The 13,428-nt window shown below is 33.7% G+C and overlaps 1 pseudogene; it reads right to left on the minus strand.

The window, feature by feature from the left end:
* LOC119642286 overlaps positions 1-13,428 on the minus strand; it is a 58,977-nt pseudogene that overhangs the window by 33,875 nt on the left and 11,674 nt on the right.

A 13,428-nucleotide genomic window follows, 5' to 3' on the forward strand; every position in this document is an offset into this window, starting at 1 on the left:
AAAATAAATAACGCAAAGAGTCAAAGTTCTTTGCACTAGAGGTTGTTGTTCTAGTTGTATATTAATTTTTCGGAAAAATTTTTCAAAGAAATTGAATTTTTTCAACAATAATTCTCATATAAGAAAATGAAAAAATTTTTATAATTGAGAAGATCTTGTAGAATAACACAACAAAAAAAAACATAAATACGAGCAGACAATTGTTGACGCTCTTGCTCACATACACATGTTCACAAGAGCCAAAGTAAATTTTCTATTAGTTGACGCTACATGAAGTATTGATTAAAGCATATAAATGTTTACCGTACATTTGTATATACATGTTATGCAAGCACATATATATATATGGTTGTTTATGTATCAGTAAATACCTTTTGTAATGTTTCGTAATTTAAATGAAGCGAAATATGTATGCAATCCTGATGGTTTCTTTTGCACAAATAAGGGCATATTAAATGAAAAACTCACACAAACGGACAGTTTGATGTATATTGTGACAAATGGACCGACGTGTCTGGGTTTATGTTAAGTGAGATTTGACAAATTACAAATACAAAGCTGACCACAAGTAATCTGAAAAGGAATTCTAACTGGACAAGCAGAACAGTCCAACCACATCAATCATCATAACTAACAATAATATCAGTATTGCACTTGTGTATACTTATACTGCATGCGTATCTGTGTGCTGGTGCGCATACAATCAAATCTAAAGATAAAAATAAACTTTGAAGGTAATGAAAGCAAATTCACCGGTATAAATTTTATTTATTCAACCTTAATGTGATTAACTGTAATAAACAAAAGAGCGCCGCAGAGGCCGTGTAGAGCATATACAGTTTTGACCAGCATCAAATTGTGAATAGATTTAAGCGTGCCCGTCAGTCAGTCGGCGTAAGGTCTGTTGTAAGCATTCTGCTGGCCGCAAAAAAGAAGCTTTTGGCTTTAAATTCGGAAAAAAGACACGTCTACAGTACCACGTAAAGTGAGAACACCTCTGTGTTTCATAAAGAACTTAGTTTATTTTTTGCTCATTACACGCACTAGGCTGCGTCCTCCTTCCTTCTCTCTCTCTCTTCTCTCTTGCCTAATTTTTTTTTTTTTTTGACCATGTATAGGGGATATCCCCTAGGTGTTTGATCAAAATCGAAACCCCGTCACAATAGTCAGTGTATTTAGTAAAGGTAACTCTACAGACTGAAAACACATATGCATGGACACGCAATCAGTCAATTTTAACTCTGTTCAGAAAATAATTCTAAACCGAACGATGTAATGAAATGTGCGCCGTTCTTCAGCGAATAGATTTAATATCCCCCGTACGGTGTAAAAGAAGTTTGCGGCAACATAAACGTCTTAAGAGCGCAACGTCTGTAAGGCTGTGACTCCAAACAGACAACGAAAAAGTTAGGGTTCAGATCGAACGATAATACTGGCTATAATTACAAAAACAATATATTAATACTGGATCCTTTTTAATCGAGGTTTTTTTAGGCTTCATCATATTATATGAAATTTGAAGTTGTGGTAAGTAGTGTGTTTTTGGGGTTAAAGACGTCACCCCTATAATTAAAAAAAAAAAAAAAATTGTAATGCATCATTTTAGGAAGAATGCAAGAGAAAAACCAACGGAAAAAGTTGGGAGTGAGAATTTTTTACTCTTTTTTTCATGTTGAGATTACTCCTTTTTTTAAATTAGATATATATATTAACAAATCAAAAATATTGACAATTAAATGTATGAATGCTGTTTATGTGTGAACTAAACTAAGTAGGAATGGCTACTAAATGTACGGCGAAATGCTTAATTCCAACTGGCAAAAAAGAAGTTTCAGCTCCAAGACCGAGAGGACCGGCGAACTTAGCCTAGGTCCATGTAGAATTGCATTTTTCTCAAGATTGTATTAACTTTGCCAACTCGTTGGAAAAATATTAACATCTAATCGAAGATAACGGTCTAATAAATGTTATAGACGAGTGAGAAGCATTTTTAAATGGCGATCTACGACATAAAAGCAATAAATGTTAGCTTTTTATCTGAACTTCAACTCCCAACGTGTCAGACAGGCAGGGGAATATGATTAAATTGGTTTAAGATCTTGCTGATATTTATAAATACGTTCTTCTTCGCTATTTACAACAAATAGTAGAAAATAAATGCACTTTTAAATAAATGATCATAAAATAATGGTGTGAATAAAAAATAAAGACAAATTTATAAGAAGTATAATTTCATTTCTTTTCATCTCCGGGAATTATTATACATTACTTCAAACGATCTAAAATTTGCAACAAAGTGAAGATTGAAAAAACAAAAGAAAAATATTTAGTATTTACATCGTTTTATCTGAGCAAGCAGACAACATGATAAATTGTTGTACTATGCTCTGTTGAATAAATCGTACAATTTTTGAAAATCATCCGTTTTTATACATCGAAGATTTGTATCTGCTCTATCGATGTTATGCAACATACATATGTTTCTTCATTTCACTAATACTCTTAAAAGGTTTACCGCAAATATATCTTCCCTTTACCATTTCAAGCTAAATGATTTTCTTCGCATAGATATAAAGCAGAAGAGAAAAAAGTAAATAGGAAAAGCCGGATACTCGTCTCTTGGTGCAAGCACGCAAAAACACACAAATACATTTATACATATATATATATATATATATATATATGCACCGTTTAAATATGCTTGTTGATCTGTAAACGGAACAAAATAAATTACATGCTATTATAATGATCTAATGGAAAATTATTGGCATCATTTTCGTTCGATTTCAGTCTTTTCAATACCTACAAGAAGATGCGGCTTATGCGGTTGTTCGTTTCGAATAAGTTTGTGTACGAGTGCATGGTGTGTGTGAGTGTGTTTGTTAAGCTCTATAAAATGTATATAGTGTTTATTTCGACAAATTATTAACATTTCATTTCATTTCATTGAAAAATTGATGCATTGAAACTCTCTTGGAATGCATTCAAGTATTTATCAAGCTTATAATTGTGAAATATTGATAAAGGGACGACATTTATAACTGATAAGTGTTGTCAGCGTAGATAAGTGCTTCACTTTGAAAATTCGCTAGAGGCGATGATATTAACTATCGACAAAGACAAGGCTTAGACGTAGCCTTACTAAGTATTTTCCTTTCTATCTTTATTATAAAATTTTTTTCACCCGAAATAAGAAATGAAAATTAAAAAAAGTAAGATAATTATGTCCGCTTATCGAAGTGCTTGCATCCCAAAATAAAAAAAAAAAAAAATAGAAAAAGTAAACCAAAGTGCTACATTTCGCTACCCTCTGATATAGGTTGGGCGTGACAAAGTTTTTTAATTTTTGTACTGGTATGGCACAAACTCTCATTGTATATAAATGGAAATACTTATGATTGTATGTGATGTAGTTAAGGAATAATGCGCAAAAAAAATGTTTTTTTGGTTTTGAAAATAGAGATGTTTCTGATTTATAATACACTTTATGTATGGCCTTCGAACCATGGACCTATTTTCGACACCAACTTACTTGCAAGAAGTTGCAATTTTGCCCAATTTGAGGATTGCCTACCACACCCGACGAATATTTACCACACACAAAGATATACCGAAACACAGACGGACGAACCAAGAATTATATGTATATTTTATAAAAATTTCTAGAGTTTTTTTTCTAGGTGTTGCAAATCTTTTGTCGAAATGGCTAAACTCCCATCCTATAATAATATAGAAAAAAATATAAAATATAAAATACATATAAGAAATACAGCTAAGGCATTAATACTCTTTTTGGAAAGCATTCCAGTTACAAACACGCGAAGCTTCCTCTCACCAGCCAAGCTTAAGGTGTGAATGAGATGTGGCAGAGTTTTTAAGAAGCGAATATTTTAACTTCGATGATAGTTATTTGCATCAATTTTTAAGGGGAAAAAGAAACGTAATTCACATTATGGTAAGTCTTTAATACTTTTTAAGATTAACTATAGTACGGTGGTTATTATTCTTATTCTTAACCTTTATAGCATTGTATACAGTTAGCAATTTTTTATAATCTCTTCTGCCAATATGCCTTGGATTGTAAAATAAGGCAAGCAAGAATATATACATATATATCGAATTCTTTTTTGTACGATAGATATGTTCCTTGGAAAGCCGTGCAAAAAAAATAGTATACAAAATTTGTAGTCCAATTTTTTAAGGTCAGTTTTTAAATCTAATAAAGGGACATATATTATGAAAATATTAACGAAATTCCATCTGTCTGTCAAATGTTGTTATCATAATAGCCTGAATTACAAAGTGAAGAAAGTCGAGATCGTTCACTGGCTAACAGTAACGCAGTCGTTGTGAGCTTCGCTCTCAATATTTACATAAATTAACCTGTTTTTTTTTAAATGAATGTGGTTAATCGGCTATTAATAAAATCTCTGGTAAGCCAAATCACGGGAAGAACCCACTCGCTTGGTTAGTATGGAGTATTGAGATAAAGGCAGAGCTTTTAGATGGTCTTCGATCTTACAATAGGGGCGGTACCTCCTTACATGCTTATTTATCTGGTGCTCGGGGATTAATGATCCCCGTTTCCCCACCAGTTAAGCCTTCACGGTAGGAATCCACATTGAGGTTTTAGAGCGTTTCGGCTTGTATTACATAACTTTTTTTTGTAAAGTTAAGCATCTTTGACCTCCAAAAATAACTTAGTTTTTATCTTACATTAAATTCGATGGTGAAACAGGGAGTATGAGTTAACAACTGAGGGATAAATATATCTTTTGTTGGTGCACTACATGTAATGATAGACGGAGGTTTGCACCTTATCACTTTCTTTTTAAGGCAAATCTTTCTTTGATAATTAAGTAACGATTGGTGCACAATTTTCGTTGGGGTGAAACTTAGGAAACTTAGCTTTTCGCGACTCTCCAGTACTGTCTTAACCAACCAAATTGTTTGGTTGTCAAGGTTTTGCTGTTGTTTTGCTTTGGTGAATGCAGCCAAGGATTTAAGTAACATTCCAACTTAATCTAGAGCAGAATTTTCTCTCAATTACCATTTGTCACCTGGTTTGCTCAGCCAGGATATTTTCATTACAATGTTGCAAAGTTGTCGACTTAATTTCCGTATGTAAACAAAAAAATCTATCTGCTTAAATCTATAAGTATGTATGTAACGAATTTACTTGATTTAATTTGGTGGGAAAGCACTGCAGAGTAATGAGCATCGATTTACCGAGCGGATGAATTAAAACAAAGTATATAACAATTCATTTAATACGAATAACAGAATTTAATGATTGTATAAACAGTTGATTATCGGGATCATTACGATGATTGTGATGATGATGGTGACGATGATAAGAGATGGAATGAAACGAATATCATATATGAAATTGACATTACAAATTTTCTGTTGCCGCTCTATTCTAAAACGAACAGTTGCGCTGCTTTTACTGTATAAGCATAAAATACTATGCGTTTGCATTTGTGCACGAATATAGTTCGCCGAAATCAGCCGTGTGTTCTCTAAATCGTGTTGACTTAATGGAAATGCCAGCATTTGCATTTTCGTTATATGTGTGAGCCTTGTGCTATAGCGGTCGCAGGTTGGAAAAGCTGTTCATCCGTATATTTTGCATTCAAGCGATGAATCATTAAATTAGCAAACTGCTAATATTTACACTTGTTGTCAAATGCACTTTCGCGCTGTGCTGTTATTCAGCAAAACCCAACCTATTCATTCACTTACTCATTCATTCATTCATTGATTCAGTTCCTCAGTCCTTTTCTAGCTGGTTCACACATCCCTCGAATTCAAATACTTACCGCACACATACTCCTATATAAACATTTAAATACATAATGCATACTCAAGCATCCATTTATATAAAGATGATGATTTCAGTTACGCTTCACTTTTGTGAAAACTTAAACTATGTTGCGTTGTTGTTATATACGTACGTATAAGGATGTGTGCATGCTATCGTGGCGAACTGGAAAATATGTATTTATTTAACCGAATTGTAAATACAAACATCAACTCTGCCACTTACAAAAACATCGGTAACAACAGCCACTACTACTATAATAACAAGTTAGAAGAAATAGCATTACGCTTTTCATCATCATCATCATCATCAGCATCGTCGTTATTAACATCGTTATCACCATCATCGTCACATGACATCAGCTATAACCATGATGTTGATCTATGGCCAGCAGTCTGCTTTAGAAGGTGATTTATTTATGGTAAACAATGGTTCACATGCATCGCCCCAACACTGTGAATGAATGTATTCTCAGTAAATACATGTTTAACAGAGGAAAAAAGAAAAAAAGAATAAAACTGTTTTTAAATTTATTTAAAAAAAAAAAATCATTTTTAAGTTATTTCTTTTTTTCGCTTTAAAAATGATTTTTAAAAGTTTGTTTTTCGTTTCCTTTTTGCCTTATGTTAAAAGCTTCTCTCTTTTCCTTGAATAGCGAATGTGTAAAGTTGTACAAAAGTTGAAATACTTTTCAAGTTATTTATGTGAAAACTTTATTTTGACAAGTTATTCTTGTATTCTTCCTTTTTCTCTGAGATGGCAATTGTTGGCAAAAGACAAAAGACGAAAAAGCGAAAAAACCCTAAAAAAATCTCAAAAACTTTACCATAGAATAGGATTTACACGCATGTATGCATATTTCAATACACGTACGCATGTATATATATATATATACATACATATATATGTATGTATATATATAGTTGCCGTCTGCTCATCTATTTTGCATGTCTGTAAAATCTTAATTATTATTTCATATAAATTTTTATGTAAATATTTATGAAATTTTCTTAAGCTGTATTAAACACTGTCAACAAAAATCATCCAAAAATGAATGTATTGAGGACTGTCGTTGTAAAGAAGAACGAGTAATTGCAGTCTTTTCTGCCTCAGAGTTTGATGAACGAGACATCTCAGGCATATAAGGCAACATTTATGTAAGGAAGTAACAAAATGTAGTGATGATTATAAGCTTGTAAAGTTAGTTTTGTTACTCTTATTATAACACTACTTTTTTTAGTTTAGGGAAGAGTAACCTGACGTTAAGTTAAAAAGCTGCATGGATTACAACTAATACACTTCGAGATATTCAAAAAATTTTCGAATTACACTTGACTAAACTTCACTGTAATTAACTGAATGTTCTTTTTTTTTAAACAATAACTTTGCGCGTTTTTAAATTTATGTTTATCCAAAACAAATTCTCTGCTATTTTTCGAATATAAAAATATGAGAGGAAATGAATATGATATATGAAATTTTCGGTGATTTATAAGAATCATATCGTTTCTGAACATAGTTATAGATGATGAGCAGCATTCTACTGGCTTTTAATGCCTGATTGGGGATACCTGCAAAATGAATGACGGAAATATGCTTATAAAAGTGTTTATGTGCAACAGCGCTGGACGGTTATATTAACAGCGTTGCTCTGACATTCTCATTAGTCAATGATCATAAAATTAGTTTTTGGTATTGGGCTGACTTGTCAGTTTTTTGTCATTTTGTCTTAAATTCGGTACTACGAAGCAAAAGTGCCAATGAAAATCTTCAATATCGCTTTTGTTATACAACAAGGTTATTAAGTGATGAAAAGAAAAGATATTCTTTGGAAGAAACTGCGAGAAATTGGCACTGCAAGGATTCTACCAGAGCGTGAAATTTGCCATGATAGATGAAAGGATCGTTCTTTGAGATCCTATTGTGCAATCGGCCTGTGCTTGTGAACCATGAGGTATTGCAGCGACAACGTGAAACATTTGACTTTGAAGCATGTGACCAAGCGTATGTCGCTCGTTCTTACTACCAGTAGTTTGTGCCCTATACCAGAAGATTTTAAGGATCATTTTGCTCGCTCATTGATTCCAAAGGCAATTCGATTCCTTTCGTGCCCATTGCGCTACCACCCCGTTAGAGCCATATTAATATTGGTACGCCACAGAAAGGTGCAGGAACTTTGTTGGAGAAATGGCGAGGGACCCATATTAAGTGCACGTCATTGTGCCTTCCTAACCCGTTCCGTGTTTGAAGGCACTCCAAGGCAAGCCTGGATGTTATCATTTGCCCTTTCAGAGAATTTATGGGCCCTTGACTGTCAGAGTAAACGCAGATCATCTCTCTCCTGCGTTGTATTTTTAGGCATTCGGAAGCACTTGCGAAGATTGCATAAAGTTTTGCTTGGAATATGGAGAGATAATATCCCATTGATATGGCCTTTTAAAAACTCGGACCGCATACCCCAGCCCCAGTTTTGCCATTCCTTAGTTTGGAACCGTCGGCGTACCATTTTTTTGCTTCCGCCCTGGTTTAAAAAGCTAATCCGTCACAGTCCGATCTCGGGATGTCATTAGCTTCGTAACGCAGTACTCTTTTTCTTGACAAAAAGTTTGTCCATGAATCTTTTCTATACCTCCATGTGGACATTGAGTTTTCGCTATTTTGGTTTGTCGATGTTTGCAACCTAAGTGGCATCCAGGTAACCTGTTACTTAGGTTTTAAATGACAGCTTTTCTCATTTCCTGACAGCTGCGACATTATTTACTCCTATTGGGTAAAGGGCGTTCGTCAGTTCTTTTTGAGAACTTGCGTCCACATAGCATTTTTTCTGCTCTACCGAAAATCCTGGGACGCTTAATAACAGACGATGCTGGGCTGCACTTGCAGGCGAAGAATTTACTTTGTGGTAATCAATCTGGATACAAACCACACCATAGCTGTGGTATGGCGGTAATTGTGGTTTTAAAGGACATTCGCTCAAAGCATTGCCAGGAGGAGTTGAAAATCCTTGTAGAGACTGATTTTTCTCAAGCGTCTAATTCCTCCAACCGTAACTTATTCTTGCAACTGCCCGAATATTTTTTGAGTTCAATACGGCTGTGACAAAGCTGATCAGCACTTATTTGGTGAATCGGTACCAATGTGTTGCTCTTGATAACTCGTTCTCTGAATTAAAATTAATCACTTCCGCTGTTTGGCAAAGGCACAGTTTGAGGACTATCTTGTTTGGTGTCTTTATTAACAATTTGTTTTCCTGTTGCCACAACTTTCCAATTTACCTAATTGTTGATGTGCATATATCTCTCTCTCTTTTGCACCCGCTCGGTGCGCGTATCAATGAAGCTTTTGATCGGATTATTCTTTGCTATGATTGTGGCAATTTAAAGTTGGATACAAGTGAAACTAAAGCAATTGTTGCTTCGCCGGACGATTGCCACCCCATTTTTTTTCATTTGTTAAGATACTTGATGAAAAGATTGAGCTTGCCGGCGCGGCCTCCAAACGTGAATTAAAGCTTATCTCTCACTTGAATGCTGAACGCCCTATTAATTTTAATATAATAATGGCTATCCATGACATTGTGAGGAAGCTTTAGCATTCTTCAAGTTACCTTTATACAAGCATTAAATTAAGACTGGGCAAATGGGTCATCATGCCGTTTATTGTAGTTTAGATCAAGTTTCTAACAATAAGTAGGAGGGTGTTGTTAATACCGTAGTTCCTTTTCAAGTATTTGAATTCTGATCTTCTAAAGTCCCTTAACATCAGAAATCTAGTCTTTCGTTGTAAACCGACCCGCACTCGAATCGTAGTATATTTATAAGAGCAAATGTTGTTTGCTAAATATGCGATTAAATTTTATCCTGCCTGACTACAAGCCTTTATCACCATTAAGGCGATTTCTTGTTAACGCTGCAAAGTTGTTTAACTCGTTACCATACCCTATTAAAGTAAGTGTAAGCCCGAGAGGGGTTTAAAGTGCCTATTAAGGCTTTCTATAATTTATCATATATCATCTAAAATTTATAATTATGTCGGTATATATGTCTTGATATCTATATATTACAGTTATTCATAACTGTGCCGCAAGAGACTTTATAGACTAATCCGTACGTTAATATTAATTATTTTATTATTATCGCTTAACCATGTATATAATATATATTGTTATTAATAATTATTATTATTAATTAGTAAGGTAAACTAAAACAGGTAAGAAAGCTATATTCGGCGGAGCCCGAATCTCGCAACCCATCGAATAGACGCTTAGTACACTTAAGATTTTAGTATTCAAGAAATCGGTTTTTTCTAAAGGCGCCAAGCCTTTATTTCTTAATCGCCCATCACAATTGTATTATAACTAATAAAACTTTATCACTCTACTCTCCAACTCGTTTCATTTGGCGCCTGTAACGGAGGTATTGTACAGCTAAGTCGCGACGTGTACCACAATTAATTTAGAATTAACAGACACAGCTACTCGCATTCTCTTCAAGTCGTTTTCTGGCATACCCATACCAACGGTATTGCAACGAAAAAATTAGTTAATTTAGTCGTGACCTTCGAGATATTTAATTTAGAACTGAAACTGCTGATATTATTACGAAAAATTGATCCACCAGGTCGCAGTGTCTACCATATCTTTTGGCGAATGTACAAAGCAGTTTTAAACATTCTGTCTTGTTTCCCTTATGATGAATAAGCGTAAAACCTCAAAAAAGTGAAAAAAAATAAAACTAAATCACTTGTAACTTTGTGTGAGCGAGGTCGATTTGTTCCATTTTCGTATGTAAAGAGTAGGGTGCTTCGCAAGGTAAATGTGGAATATCTCAGCCTTCTAACTTTTATAATATCTGAGTAACGGGCAAAAACACACAAATTTTTGTTAAGAAAAACGTAGTTGCCTTCAGCTTATGCTCCAATTTTGCTCATTTTCAATAAGACCCTGACTTCAAAAATTGTCAATATTTCTATTAAATTTGAAGTCGTTCAATTTGCGATCAGGAGCGTGCCAACAACAAGCAGCACACAGACGAACAGACATGACTTAATCAATTCAAAATTTCACGCTGAGCATGAATATACATACATTATAGGATCTCTGAAGCATCCTTTTGGGTGTTATATACATTTTGAAAAAGGCAAAATGTGTATACGAGTGGTGGGATTAAAATCAGAACATGAATAATATATGAATTAAGACGTCTCTCTTATGCTGCTCAAAATACGGCTATAACATAACACGCTATAACATAGGATATCAAGATGAATACGAAAGCAGTATACCAATAAAGATACAGATTTATTTTATCAGGTGTTGCGTTCAGCCTTTCGCGTTTCTTTAAAATCTTACATGATGCCCCTATTGAGTACCGATTTTGGCAGCTTCTGACACGAAGATATTAGTAGTTTGAGTACTTGATCCAGGTTCTCATTTGATCCTAAGGACGAATATAGTCGTTATTTAACTTTTACTTAAATATATAATGCGTTAAAACATTTAAGTGCACCACGACTACCCATTAAATGGTCTACATCACTTCACTTAATATAGCAATTAAATTAACGACTTTTCAAACTAATGAGTTATGTGAGATGTCTCGGATTCTCAATCTTAAATTCATATTTCTTTGTATTTATATTCATGATAATAAAAAGAAGTAAAAAAATTATCTTCTTCCAAATCTTTTATACGCATCACCGATATCAAAAAAAAACAAAACAAACAAAACTATTTATGCTTTACAATATAGAGTGGGTGTGGTCGCTTTTTTCTATTTTCAATATAAAGGTTTTCGCCGCATAGGCGTGCGGATGTTGTAAGCGTGTCCTTGGAAAATTTTAAGGCACTTTTAAATCCTTTTCCAAATTTGTGGACGATAGAATAAACCCCCCATCCTTCGGTGATGCGTATAAAAATTAAAAATTTAAAACAAAATAAACAACCAAATTCGGTAAGGTTAGTTTCTTTATTAATTTATTATTATGAACCAATATTCACCATGAAATATTGAAAATTATACCTTTTTACTATAGAAAAATTCTATGAGAGCGGATCAAAAAAATAGCTGCACCCCAACCGACACCAACTTAGAATGCCGAGATATTATTGCTTAGTGACTTTTGCCGAAAAATTTTAAAACTTTTCGAAACGAGCTAAGAAGTGTTCGCATCCGGACCATTCTTCAAGAATTATAAAGTCAATGATTTAATAGCTGCGACTTGAAAAATGGGGGCAAAATCATGTTTCAAAGTTTTCTATTAAATCTTAGAGAATAGGCCCAGAAAATCAACCTTCCTTCCAACTATATTTATAATTTTCTACCTAGCACAATACAATGCTCTGTGGCATAGCTGATTCGAAACGTGCTTCGATTTATCTAACTATCATCCGATAAGTAAGCGCCTCAACCAGCTGATATGACTTTTTCTAAGTTTTTGTTGCGTTAATTACAAACAGAAGAAGAAATTTAAGCTGATCGAAATCAGAAAATATGCCGAAGAAACTGAAAGCCATTTTTCAAGCATTCTATGACCACATATTTTTTAAATAAGGTCTGGAAGGATGGCGTTGCAAGCGATTAATTATACACTTTCTAAATTTTTTCGTGCACTTTCGACACATACATTAGCGAATAAATAGGTAAATATTTATAATGCTAGCAAAAAAAATATCGGCATTAATTTAATTTTAAAACTACCACTATTTATTATATATATTACAAATTCAAACATTTCTACATTTAAAAATATATTTATAAGCCATCGTAATTTTTGTTTTTTTGGTTTTTGTGTCTTTTTTCTTTTGCTACATAATAATTCAAACAAGTTTGGTTTGCAAAATGAAAGTCTCTGGGCTAGGAGAATACAAATATATACTTCGCAGCAAAAAACCGCAAATAAGGACACTACAGCCGAGCAGTTTAGTAACGCAATAGAAAAAGACCGAGCAGCAGTTAATGCATAAATGAATTTTGTTTTGTTTTATTCATACCTTTTAAATTTTCAAGTGGTTTTTATGTACACGATGTGGTTAAATACAACTAACATTTTGCAAGAGTAATTAAATAAAACTTTACTAATTGGAAACTATTATCAATTTTTTGGTAATAACTTATATTAAAGAATAACATTAACCATAAAATTAAAATTTTATGAAACGGAAAATATAAGAGAGAAGAAAGTGAAGAGACTGGGGATTTAAAGGTATATCAAGTTTATGCAGATGTATGCAATATCTAGGAGGATTTGAGGTAGACGCACCTTTTATTATACTGATCGATTCAGAATAACTTTTTTTTGAAGCGATTTGAGGTTATCTGTCCGTCTGGCTTATTCGCTCGCATTTAATCACAGGCACCACAGTTCTTAAGATCTCATTACAGCCTGCGACGGTAAACACACATTTTGTTAGAGCGATCGGTTCAGAATGAGCTTGTATGTCTGTCTGACCATCTTGGTTTATTGTGTCCAATCTCTGGACCGCAATTTTCGAGATATTCCAATGAAGACGAACTCTATTAAAAATGGTTCGCATCAAATCGCTTTTTCGATTATTTCAACTCTTTACATTGAAAAATCGTTATATGAATTGCTGCTGTATTAAA

Source organism: Glossina fuscipes, unplaced genomic scaffold (assembly GCF_014805625.2).
Source record: "Glossina fuscipes isolate IAEA_lab_2018 unplaced genomic scaffold, Yale_Gfus_2 221, whole genome shotgun sequence".
Lineage (NCBI taxonomy): Eukaryota > Metazoa > Arthropoda > Insecta > Diptera > Glossinidae > Glossina > Glossina fuscipes.